Source organism: Onychomys torridus, chromosome 12 (genome assembly GCF_903995425.1).
Source record: "Onychomys torridus chromosome 12, mOncTor1.1, whole genome shotgun sequence".
Lineage (NCBI taxonomy): Eukaryota > Metazoa > Chordata > Mammalia > Rodentia > Cricetidae > Onychomys > Onychomys torridus.
The window spans coordinates 18,345,541-18,357,901 of NC_050454.1; positions in this window are offsets into that span (position 1 = coordinate 18,345,541).

The window sequence follows — 12,361 nt, forward strand, 5'->3', positions numbered from 1 at the left end:
CCATGCACCCACTCTGTCATCCTTCTCTGTGGGGCCCCTGGACCACCTCCCTCAGCTCATTTCTCTCCAGGTTCCCTCCCAGGCACGTGAGTGCTAGGAAGTTTCTCCTCATTACTATGGCTGGGCATATCACAGGGTCTCAGGCTTGGCACTCAGTTGGCAGTTGTTAGCCATCTATTCACCTCTGTTGCTGTTATTGGAATGGCTTGCACATTCCTTTCAAGGCTGGTAAGGTGAACACTTGGGATTTCTGTATTTCTCATGCCATTTACAATTTTCTCAGCTTCTCTCTTCTATCCAAGTCAGGGCGCTTTCTCTGATTCATTTTTTTTTTTTTTTTTTTTTTTTGAGACAAGGACTCACTATGTAGCTCTGGCTTTCCTGGAACTCACTCTGTAGACTCTATGACACTGTGTAGCCCAGGCTGGCCTCGAACTCACAAAGATCCACCTGCCTCTGCCTCCTGAGTGCTGAGATTAAAGGCATATGCCACCATACCTGACTCTTTCTCTGGCTCTTTAAGAGCAGTGAGGAAGGAGGTTTTTCTTTGTGGTTTCTTGAGACCCTGAGCAATTGCTCAGGCCTGATTTTTCCCCACCTACTGTCCAATGAAGCTTTGTCTTTACATACATTCTCTTAAGTGCCAAAGAGGAAAATATTAGTTGTTCTTAACCTTTATCCTTTTCAGTTTCTTCCCCTTTCCATGAATTTCCTTTTTCACAATCCAATTTCTCTTCACTTAACCACTTATATTTTTCCTGTTCCCCAAACATAGTTCCTAAATTATTTTAACATTTGACTTGGACATAAAAATGCACTTAAAAACTCACATTTACAGGGTGTCATTTTATCTAACCTAGTAAGCATGACTTTGATGTAACTTAGCATATATATTTGATAAAGTCTTTGGTTTCCTTGTGTGTGGATGCATGATGCCAGCTCTGGCCAGGGACTCTGTTTGGGATCCAGAAATCAGAGATGCCATTAGCCTTGGAGACTTCAGGATCCAGGAAAGGGTCGTGGAACCCTCTGTGGTCAGAGCTCATTGGCCCCCTTCCTGTTTTCTTTTTGTCCAACAATATTTCTGTCTTTGCACGAATCGTTTAGATCCACGGTCTCCACTCTGACTACATGGTAAAGTAAACTGAGACAAAAGAAGAACACCATGGGGGCTGATTGTTGCTAAGGCAGGCTGGTGGTATGTGAGTTTTTACCTTTCTGATTTTTTTTGTATATGGTTGGTTCTTAATAAGATAAATACATAAAAATGTTTTATACATGTGCTTGTATGTGCACTCTAAAAATTGAAAAAAAAAAATACTGATAACAGGCTCAATAGAAGACCAGTAACGACAGACTTCTTAGGGACCCTGGGCCTGGAATCTAGAAACACTACCTGGGGGTTCTTTTTGTTTGTTTGTTTGTTTGTTTGTTTGTTTGTTTTGTTTTTTGAGACAGGGTTTCTATGTAGCTTTGGAGTCTGTCCTGGACTAGCTCTGTAGACCAGGCTGGCCTCGAACTCACAGAGATCCACCTGCCTCTGCCTCCCAAGTGCTGGGATTACAGGCATGTGCCACCACCACCCGGCTACCTGACAGGCGTGTGAAGACAGGAAGGTAACTGAACTGGCAATCCTGGCTTCTTGAGACTGTGAGCAATTAGCTCTCTCCACCTCCTCCTCCTCCTCTTTATCTTCTTCTTAGTCCTTTGAGACAGAGCCTCATTCTGTAGCCCAGGCTGGACTCAACCTCACGGCAATCCTCCTCTCTCAGCATCCCAAGTACTGGGACTACGGACAGGAGCCCCTCCCTGCACCGGACGTGGGACTATGGACTTCTGATGAAGTGCCAGATGGCTGCTCCTGACTAAGCAGCATCGGTATAGCCATCTACACACCTCTCACACTATCTGAGCCGCAACAACTGAAGTGAATTGTAAACCAGCTGCGCTGGCCTGGGGAGCTCTGGCTAGGGCTCTCCTACCAGGGTGAGCCTCGGGAGCGAGTGCTTCTCACCAAGTGGGTTGGGACCCCTCCTACAGCGGTTGCATATCAGCACCCTGCATGTCAGATGTTTACATGATGATTCATACCAGTAGCAAGACTACAGTTCTGAAGTAGCAACGAAATCATTTTATGGTTGGGGGTCACCACAACATGAGGATCTGTATTAAATTAAAGGGTAAAGTTGAGAACCACTGTTCCAGAAGGAAAAGGTCTGCCTGTGTTAATCATACTTACATTCTTACCATACAGGATATGACCAAACACTTGATATTACCAGAAAAATGTCTATTAAATCAAGTTTGTTAAAAATAAGGGTTGGGCCGGGCGGTGGTGGCACATGCCTTTAATCCCAGCAATCAGGAGGCAGAGCCAGGCGGATCTCTGTGAGTTCGAGGCCAGCCTGGGCTACCAAGTGAGTTCCATGAAAAGCACAAAGCTACACAGAGAAACCCTGTCTTGAAAAACCGAAAATAAAAATAAAATAAAAAATAAGAAGGACCTATGATATGGCTCAGTATAATTACACTTGCTGCCAAGCCCGATGGACCTGAGTTCAACTCCTGGAACTCACATAGTAGGAGAGAGCCAACTTCCAGAAGCTGTCCTTTGGCATCTGCATACATGCCATGGCATGCTTCCCCCCAAATAAATACAGGGTAATATGAGAGGGCATTGAGTTAGAACGTTCTGTCAACAGGGAAGCAAGGTTAAGAATATAGACCCAGATTTTAGCTCTCACTCACCTGGCTTTATATTCTTATCTAGTTACTTTATTGTGGGGCATTTCAGCTCGCTCAAATGTAAAACTGCACAACAAGCAAAACAGCGACAACCATAAAAACCAAACAAAACCAACATTTTGCACCAAATAATTGTGAGAATTTAATAAATCTATGTCTAGAAGTATAAAAGCCTTTAAAACTGTACCTGACACATAGTGAGCATTCAAACCCAATACATTACAGTTTCTATCAAGAATATTAACAAAGACACAGTAGGGACACAGAAAGGACTTGCTGAATGAGGGAATACGCCTTCTGGTTTTGTGATCGCTCATCTCTGCTTAGATCCATTTCCCTGTACTTTCCAGATAAGAAACATGGCAGCCGGCAGGTTCTGAGTTGAACTTTGGGTGAGTGTCACAGAAAATAATCAGGAGTGGAGGCAACAAGTTCAGGAGCTCCGGGCCAGCTTGAGCTACTAGAGTCTCTGTCTCAAAAATCAGACCAGCAAACAAAAAGAGAGAGAACTCACGCTTGGGCTGGCTTGACTTCTGAATCTCAGCCAGGAGCCTGAAATGAACACGGTGGGAGTTTTCAAGTTGGAGTTACAAGAAAGAGGGGACATTCATAGGTGAGCCATTTCGACCCCAATGCCGCAAAGTGAGGGAATTCACCAACTGGGTTGCCCTTTCCAGGAGATTTTACCTAATTTTCCTTCTACCTCTCAATGCAAAGGGGTTAAGAATTGCTTTCAGGAAAAAGTAAATGAGAATCAAGAGGAAAGATATAATGATTTAGCGGGGGAAGGTCCTGAAATCCAAGATATTCTAAAGACATCAAGAGAATTCCATGACAAGTCTGGAGCAGAAGAAAGGGTTTCAAGTGGCTTTGGGCAGAGCTATCTGGCAGAGTCGAACAGAATGGACCGGAAGTGGAAGGGCCGGAAGAAAAGAGTCCAGTACAGAGGTCAGTGCCCAAATCCAGGGCTCTCAGATAGCCTAGAGGGGAAGGAACAGATCCCAGACTTGAAGAAATCAAGAGCCATTGTGTGAGTGTGAATCAGGTACTGGGACAGCGCTGGGGGAGAGAAATGACTTTTATTTTTAGTGCTGTTATGTTCTGAGTCAAAGATGACTCAGTCCTCAAGACTGGACAGCTGAATTATCATGGCCGCTGTTATCACAGGAGAGGACAGACATCTGGGCCAAGACGCTGATTTAGCTGTGGATAGTGAGTGGGCTGTTGTCAGGGTACCAACTGGACACATGAGGCAAGCTGCTAGGTGCTGTGGGATGTCTGTCTTTCTGTCTGCTGTGAATGTATGTTGCTCCCATTGGTTAACAAATAAAGCTGCATTGGCCTATGGCAGGGCAGAATGTAGCCAGGTGGGAAATCCAAGAGGGATAGAGAAAGAAGAAAGGCGGGGTCAGGGAGAAGCTGAGAGCCACCACCAGGAGAAGCAAGATGTGAGAGAACCGCTAACACCATGAAGCCACGTGGCAAAACGTAGATTAATAGAAATGGGTTGGATTAAGTTGTAAGCGCTAGTTAATAATGAACCTGAGCCATAGGCCTTATAGTTTGTAATTTATATAAGCCTCTGAGTAATTTTTTGTTTTGTTTTGTTTTTTGAGACAGGGTCTCTCTGTGTAGCTTTGCGCCTTTCCTGGAACTCGATTTGGAGACCAGGCTGGCCTCGAACTCACAGAGATCCACCTGCCTCTGCCTCCCGAGTGCTGGGATTAAAGGTGTGGGCCACCCTAAGCGGCTGTGGGACCATGGGTGGGAGAGATTCATTCAGACCACAGGATGAGGCAGGATTGGAGAAATTTCTGGCTACAGCTATGGCTCATAAACAGTGTGTGTGTGGGGTGTGTGTGTGTGTGTGTGTGTGTGTGTGTGTGTGTGTTGAGAATCAGAGGAGACATCAAGTACAAGGACTGGGTTTTCTTATCACCCCCAAACTCTTCACAAAGCAAAAAAAAAAAGCCTGTCTTTCTTGAGGAGGAGGTAGGGGGCTGCGATGGTCATCCCATGTTCAGATGTATGCCCAAGGGTGAGACCAGGAGTATGTACGAGGCTGGGTAAGCAGTATATCACTTTCAGAATGCCAGGATAAGGAGATCTAGGGCTAGGTGAAGATTCAGTAGGTAGGAAGATTTATATTCCAGCCTCATATCTCCTGTGTGTCATATCTTTCGGGGATCTGAAATGTTAAACTGTAACACTGGCAAATTCTCAAGCAAGATCCATAAATGAAAACCATTCTGGATACCTATGAAAAGACAGCAACTGCTCCTCTCATCTTCTCTGAACCTTTAACTTTGCTGTCTTTAATTCGATTTGAGCTTTCCTTGTATTTCCAATGAATTATACTGTGGGTGGGAGACACAAAGAAGGAGAAAGCAGAGCTCCTGCCTTTAAGAAGCTAAGTCTTAGCTATCACAGAAGCCAGACATACATGCAGTAAGCCACTGAGGACCATTGTAAGGCACTGTAGACACCCACTCAAATGACATGTGAGTCAGGTTTCCTAGAGGTGGACCCCAAACAACTGGTGGACCCCAAAGGAGGACTGCAGGCTCAGGAGCAGAGGCATGGAGCTGAAACTGGCCACAGGGTATTTTAGGGGACTATCAGTTTTGGCACACTGGGGAATATGGCAGATCATTTTTGATCAGGCAGAGTGGCACTCAATTGAGTAGAGCTCTATGTACATAGTCATTTTGGTATAAAATACTTGTAGCCACTTAAGCAAGAGCCATGTAACATGATGGATAGAGCTCAGATTCTGAGGTCAACTGGCATTGAATCATGAGTTCACCTACCAATAGATGTATTTGTTTGTTTGTTTTTTTTTTTTTTCTCTTTGGGAGCACGCCACTCACCTCCCAAATAAACACATGGAGACTTATTCTTACTTATAAATGCCTGGTCTTAGCTTGGCTTGTTTCTAGCTAGCTTTTCTAACTTAAATTATCCCATTTCTCAGTTTGCCTCTGGGCTTTTTACCTTTCTTTATTCTATATATCCTTCTTTCCTTCTTACTCCAAGGCTGGCTGTGTGGCTGTGTGGCTGTGTGGCTGGCCCCTGGTGTCCTCCTCTCCTTCTTTTCTCGATCCTCACTCTCACTCCCCAGATTTTTCCTTGTATTTTTTTCTCTGCCCAACAGCCCCATCTGTTTGTCTCTCCTGCCTCTCTGTTGTTCGTTCATCTCTATTAGACCATCAGGTGTTTTAGGCAGGCAAAGTAACACAGCTTCACAGAGCTAAACAAATGCAGCATAAAAGAATGCAACACATCTTTGCGTCATTAAACAAATTTCCCACAGCATAAGCAACTGTAACACATCCCAAACTAATATTCCACAACAACTAGATGTACCAGAGTGGGCAAATTATATAATTTTCCTTGTCCCTTAGTGTTTTCACATGTAAAATAAGGTAACACATGGAATTATTGGGAAGTTTATGGAAGATATCTAAGATGTGTGATTAGAGCCCTACCCATCATAAAATATGTGTTCTGGGAGTTTTATTTTCATTGACAATGGGATTGATGGAGCAAAGGGAAATTTATTGTAAGAGTACAGAGTGACCTTATGGAATTAATGTCAAGACTACTGCTAGGTTTCAAAATTGGACCAATCAGAGAAACAGAAAGTCATCGGGAACCCAAACACTATCTCCTTTTCTGTTTCTCTCAGGGGATAGACATTGTGTTTCTCTTTCCTTACAGACTAGCCTTCCCTGGTTCTCCATTCTTGTGGGGAAATGGGCTGCTTTCATTGCTCAAGTTTGTACATAACAATTCCATCCACCAGAAGAGAAGAACTGGCTGTCTCTTAGTTGTAGTTTCAAATGTTGAAGAATAGAGTCTATCTGGTCCAGCTTAAGTCAGATGTCCACTGCTGGTCCATTCAGTTGAGGCTAAGGACGGGGTCTTTCCTTTCAGTTCTCAGAGAAAGGGCCCATGAAAATGCCTTCTGACCTGAGCAATATGATTTGTAGACAGTGGTTCCCTAGGAATTCAAGCTCAGGGTATCCAGGAAACAACCTCTGAGGTCTTTGACTTGAATGAGAGAGTGAGTATATGTTTTATTTCAGATTTTATGGGGACTTAGTGCTAGGGAACTACATTAATCTTCTTCTGAAACTTGTCGCCAGGCATGATGGTAACTAAAGCACATGTAGCAGAATAATGTCTTGCTAGAATCCGCCAGGTTTCTTCAGGAGCTGAAACCCCGTGACTCTGTCTCTTCCGAGGGAGGTAGTCGACAAAAAAGTCTGTGATCTCAGAAAGATTGGCAATGCAAAAGCAGAAACACAAAAGCAAAGTGACATGCTGGGCTTTTTCTACTGAAAACAAACAAACAAACAAACAAACAAACAAACAAAAACAAAACAAAACCTAAACAATATTGAAAAACGCCCAGTCAAGGGATAAAATAACAATTAGTGACAGTAAACAAAACGGAGAATGGAAAATGAGTTTGTTTGTTTGTTTGTTTTTAAAGGATCAGTAAAGCTGATACATCTTTAGCAGGACTTACCAACAAAAATGTGAGAAGATTTAGTTTCTAAAATCAAGAATAAGAGACATCATACTGACCTCATAGAAATAAAAATGTGTTAGAGAATACTATCAATAATTGTACATCAACAAGTTAGATAACAGGTAAAATGGACAGGTTCCTAGAAATGTCTAAACTGCAGAAACTGACTCAAGAGAAAAAGAAAATCGGAACAGATCTCTAACAAGCGAAGAGATTGAATTAGCTAGCAAGAAAAGAAAACTACAAAGAAAAGCCAATGCTAACATTAAATTAAGTCATAGAAGAGAAAATACTCCATGGGACAATTTATTTGTCTTCTAATAAGTAGTGGGACTATATTATCCTCGTGTGCTAGCTGATGGTGAAAAAAGCATTTCTTTTTTCAAGGAGGGATTTATAGCCAAGGCACGATCCGTGAACCACCAGACACTACCAGAGTCATAGAACTCCAGAGAGAGCTGTGTGCCCAGGTCTCTCTGATTGTAGTGATCTCCAACCAGGCTCGTGTCTCCTCGTTCCTCTGTCTTCCTGTTCCCCTCTCTGTTCTCTCTGTATTGATGGACCAGCCCCGTTCTCCAAAAAGAACTCACCAGCTGAAGGTCTGAGTTCTCAGTCGGCTGTCTACACCTGCTTGGCTGGGATTCCCATGTGAGGGTGGCTCACTTGGCTTGCAGGGCTGGCTGCCTGGTCACATGACCTGCGGTTCTGTTTCCTGCTTGGCTGTTACTATTTGAAATTTTTAATAACTTTTCTTTTTTTAAACTATGAGTCCATATGTTAATTTCATCTGGCCTTCAAAAGTTCTGTAGCCAGTCTTGGGGGTTCCACTGTGGGCCTTTGAGGCGAATTTACTCGACCATGGTTTTAGAGCTCTTTATACATAGAAACTAATCACAGTTCTGTTAATGCCCTGGATCGGGACCAGACTGTTGGCGTTTGAGTCCTGGCTCCTTTTCATACCCGTGACCTTGAACATCCTTCATTGTGTGAACTGGGGTGATCACTGCATGTGTGTTACAGGTGTGTTGACCACACGTGTGGTCCACAGGAAAGCACTGATTCTCTTGTGTACCTGTTCCAGAACCAAGTTGCTTTAATCTTCCATCAGCTGTGTAGACTTGGTGGTGAATCTGACTTTTGAGGTGAATTAAGCCACAATCATGCAGATCTCAGCAGGGTTCTGTGAGGAATGCATCAAGCATTGCATCCTGCTAGCAACCTTCCCTACCACCGACTACCTCACCACCCACTACCTCCACAGACATCCCAGCTACTTAAAGCCAGGTTTCCCAAAGAGAAGGCTATGTGCTTGGACAGGACGCTTTTAGGAAGTGCCCAGATCTACTGCTGTGTGGTACAAAAAATTAATAGTAAGGAACTTCCAGTCCACTGATTACATGTGTTGTTAATAGGAGGTGTAGTGTTTTTATACACACACCCCTGTGTGTGTGCATGCGCGCGTGCATGCGTGGCGCGCGCGCGTGTGTGTGTGTGTGTGTGTGTGTGTGTGTGTGTGTGTGTGTGTGTGTGTGTATAATCATCACAGTGCATGTGTGGAAGTCTGAGGAAAACTTGGAGGAGTTGGCTCTTTCCTTTCACAGTGTAGGTACTGGGGATTGAACTCAGGGCATTAGGCTTGGAATCGACGTTTACCCACCAAGCCATCTTGCTAGCCCAGTGGATGAGTTTTGAAAACTTCTCTCATAAGTTGTTAACATTTGTTTTTAGTTAGGGGAAAAAAGGGCCTGCTGCTCAGGGGCCAGGAGGCCACAACATCTATTTGGAACTTCAAACATTACTATGTTCCCATTGTATTTATTTCTAGGGTTAGTCTATGATAAGAGAAACTAGTTTCCCATATAAGGCAATGAACTAATACTTCTAATGGGACACACAATAACATGTGGGTACATTTAGCGATGCTTTAAAACAAGACGACATTAGTAAAGAAACACAGGCTGGCCGGGCAGTGGTGGCCCACACCTTTAATCCCAGCACTCGGGAGGCAGAGCCAGGTGGATCTCTGTGAGTGTGAGGCCAGCCTGGTCTACAAAGCGAGTTCCAGGAAAGGCACAGAGCTACAGAGAAACCCTGTCTCGAAAAACCAAAAAAAGAAAAAAAGAAAAAAAAAGAAACACAGGCTGTTCCCCCAAAGACAGTGCAAAGCTTAACCAGAGTAGCAGAAGCAGCAGCATATGATATAATTTTTTTAATCACCGAAGTGTAATATGGCTTATCCATACTTGGAAGAAAGTAACCAGCATAAGGGAAAATTGGGGAAGATGTATGGCTAAGTCGTGTCTCCCAGGATGGCCAACCTCAGTTATAACCATAGGAACCTCAGCTTGATGAAGCCCGAGCCAGCTGAGGTCACCTCCAGAGAAATCCACCAGATGTCGGGTCGATTGGAGGCTTTAAAAAGGAAGGAAATCACATGCCTGCTTACTGGAGAATGCGTGGAGTCTTCTTCCCATGTGACCTTTTCCTACAGGCTGTGGCAGGTGGAGAAGGAGGCTCACGGGTGAACATTGCGTCACTTGTCTGTGGCTTGCACTGTAATAGCTCAGAAAGGCTGAAGCTGTGGCTTCTGCACCCTGCACGACCTGCCCAGATGATGTAAGCACACCCTCTGGTTTACATCATTCTTCCTGCCTTTGTGACAGATTGAACTAAAAGTCAGCAGTTGCTTCAAAGCACATGTATTTGAGTTGTGTTTAAAAAGAGAAGTATCGCTGGGCGGTGGTGGCGCACGCCTTTCATCCCAGCACTCGGGAGGCAGAGCCAGGTGGATCTCTGTGAGTTCGAGGCCAGCCTGGGCTACCGGAGTGAGTTCCAGGACAGACACCAAAACTACATAGAGAAACCCTGTCTTGGAAAAGAGAGAGAGAGAGAGAGAGAGAGAGAGAGAGAGAGAGAGAGAGAGAGAGAGAAGTATCTCAGAAGGAAAGTAATGAGGGTAAATGTAATCTCTTCATTCTTAAGCATCCTCTGTCTGTCTGTGCCCTGCTGCATGCCCTGGACCTCTGTGGACCAAGTTGATGAGTTTCTTCTCCTCTTGCTTCTGCGGGGGCCATGAGCAGGAAGAGGGAAGAAGAGTGAGGCGGAAGAGTCGTTCTGGCTGCCTTCTTGCCGTTGTCCATGACTGCGGCTCCGCACCCCCAGCCTCTCTTTGAACCGTCAGAGTCGTGGCAGCTCTCACCCCACCAGCCACAGAAAACTGTACAGTTCCTTGGAATTTTACCCACAGGATTATTGTAAAAAGTCTTCTTTCTCATTTGTTTGAGAGTGTCCCAAGTAGCCCAGGTTGGCCTCTCACTTGCTAGGTAGCTGAGGATGACCCTGGGTTCTCATTCCTCTTGGATTTACCTCCCAAGTTCTTAGGTTTCAGAGGTTCGTACCACCAGCCTAGTTAAAATATTCTTAAATTCTCTTCAACTTACCCAGTGTGAGATTACCGTTGGAGTTTCACTGAGCTGTGGCTCATATAAGTTACTTTAAAGATCAAAATTTGGGAAGTAATGACCCAGTGAAAAGCCACTTTCTTCCCCAAAGCTGTCTCATCCTCCAAACCTCAGTCACCTGAAATAAGCCAGTGCAGACCTGAGAATTCCACATCTGTTGTTACCTCCTACCCCATGGACGATAGATTTCCATTTTAAAAGAGAAACACTCTCAGGTATCAAATCTGTATTTCTTTTTATGTTCTATAACAGATATCCAAGAATAACAGCTTAAACAATAAATCTGTCTTTCAGTTTTTGTGGGTAAAGGATCCAAAACAGGCAGAATTTTCTAGGAGGTTTCATCTACTTTGGCAACTGTTGAATGTTGTTTTTGAGACAAGTGAATGTCGTTTTGTTTTGTTTTTGAGACAGGTGATAGAGATTCACAATACGCCCCCATGGTTGTGCATGCCCAGCAGACCTAGACAGTTCCGCCTAGCCATTTCTGGGTCAAAATAGCCATTTCCGGGTCAAAACTTCTTGTATGACCAGGACCCCGTGGCTTTGCCTAGTTGTGTAAAGTGCTCAGCGCAACCATGTGATCTACATGCATGCGTGGAGTAGCCACATGAGCCTGTGTGCGCAGGCGCCATATTCCCCGGCTCCTCTCTATTCATGTGTCTTTTTGCAGGCCTGTTCACATCTGTCTCTCTCTCTTATCTTAATAAAACTCTTGTTAGGGGATTCTGTCATGTTTTGTGACATTTCCTCGCAGGGTAAGAGGGCTGCCAAATAACTAACAACAGGGTCTTATTGTGTGTCACTGGATGGCCTGGCACTCACCTGCCTCAGCCTCCTAAGTATTGGGATAAAAGGTGAGTGCCACCATGCCCGGTCCATGATTTTTTTTTTAATTGCTTGCTCCACCTAGAATGTTTCCACTTCTAAGTTCAGTCTGGTTATGGCCAGAATTAAATTTCTACTCTGCCCAAGACTGCTAAAGATTGCCTTGTCAAAAGAATTAAAGGTAATACAGAAGATTATATGTATCTGTGATACGCTGTCCATTACAAAATGAACCTGTTCTCCTTAGATGAACTGCAGATCCTCTGTAAATCACTTTTTAATTTTAAAAAACCTTTATTTGCTTAACTACTCTCTCTATTTCTATGTATATGTGTGTATGCATGCACACCAGTGTATGATCTCAGTGGCCCTTTAAATAATTGTGTGTGTGTGTGTGTGTGTGTGTGTGTGTGTGTAATAAAATGACATTTCAACAAAACAACCAAAATGATTCAGATATTCCATGATAGTTTATTTGAAACATTTCTCTGCGAGTGTTTTCCATTGAATCCTAAGTATATATACTTAAGGATGTGAGACAACTGCAATTGTGTAGAAACAGGGAAGCTGAAATGGTATCTATGTAAAGCTTTGAAGCTGGTGATGGAGATCAAGTTCTGTAAGATGAGTCATCTGTACCCTCCATATTAACTACTTACGGGGAAAACCACCAAGAATTTGACCTTCCCCCTTAGTAGGAATGGAGTGGAATAAGGTGCCCACAAACAAATCTCTTCCCACACCGCCCTAAAAAAAAAAAAAAAAAAAAAAAAAAAATCCAGGCCCCTGC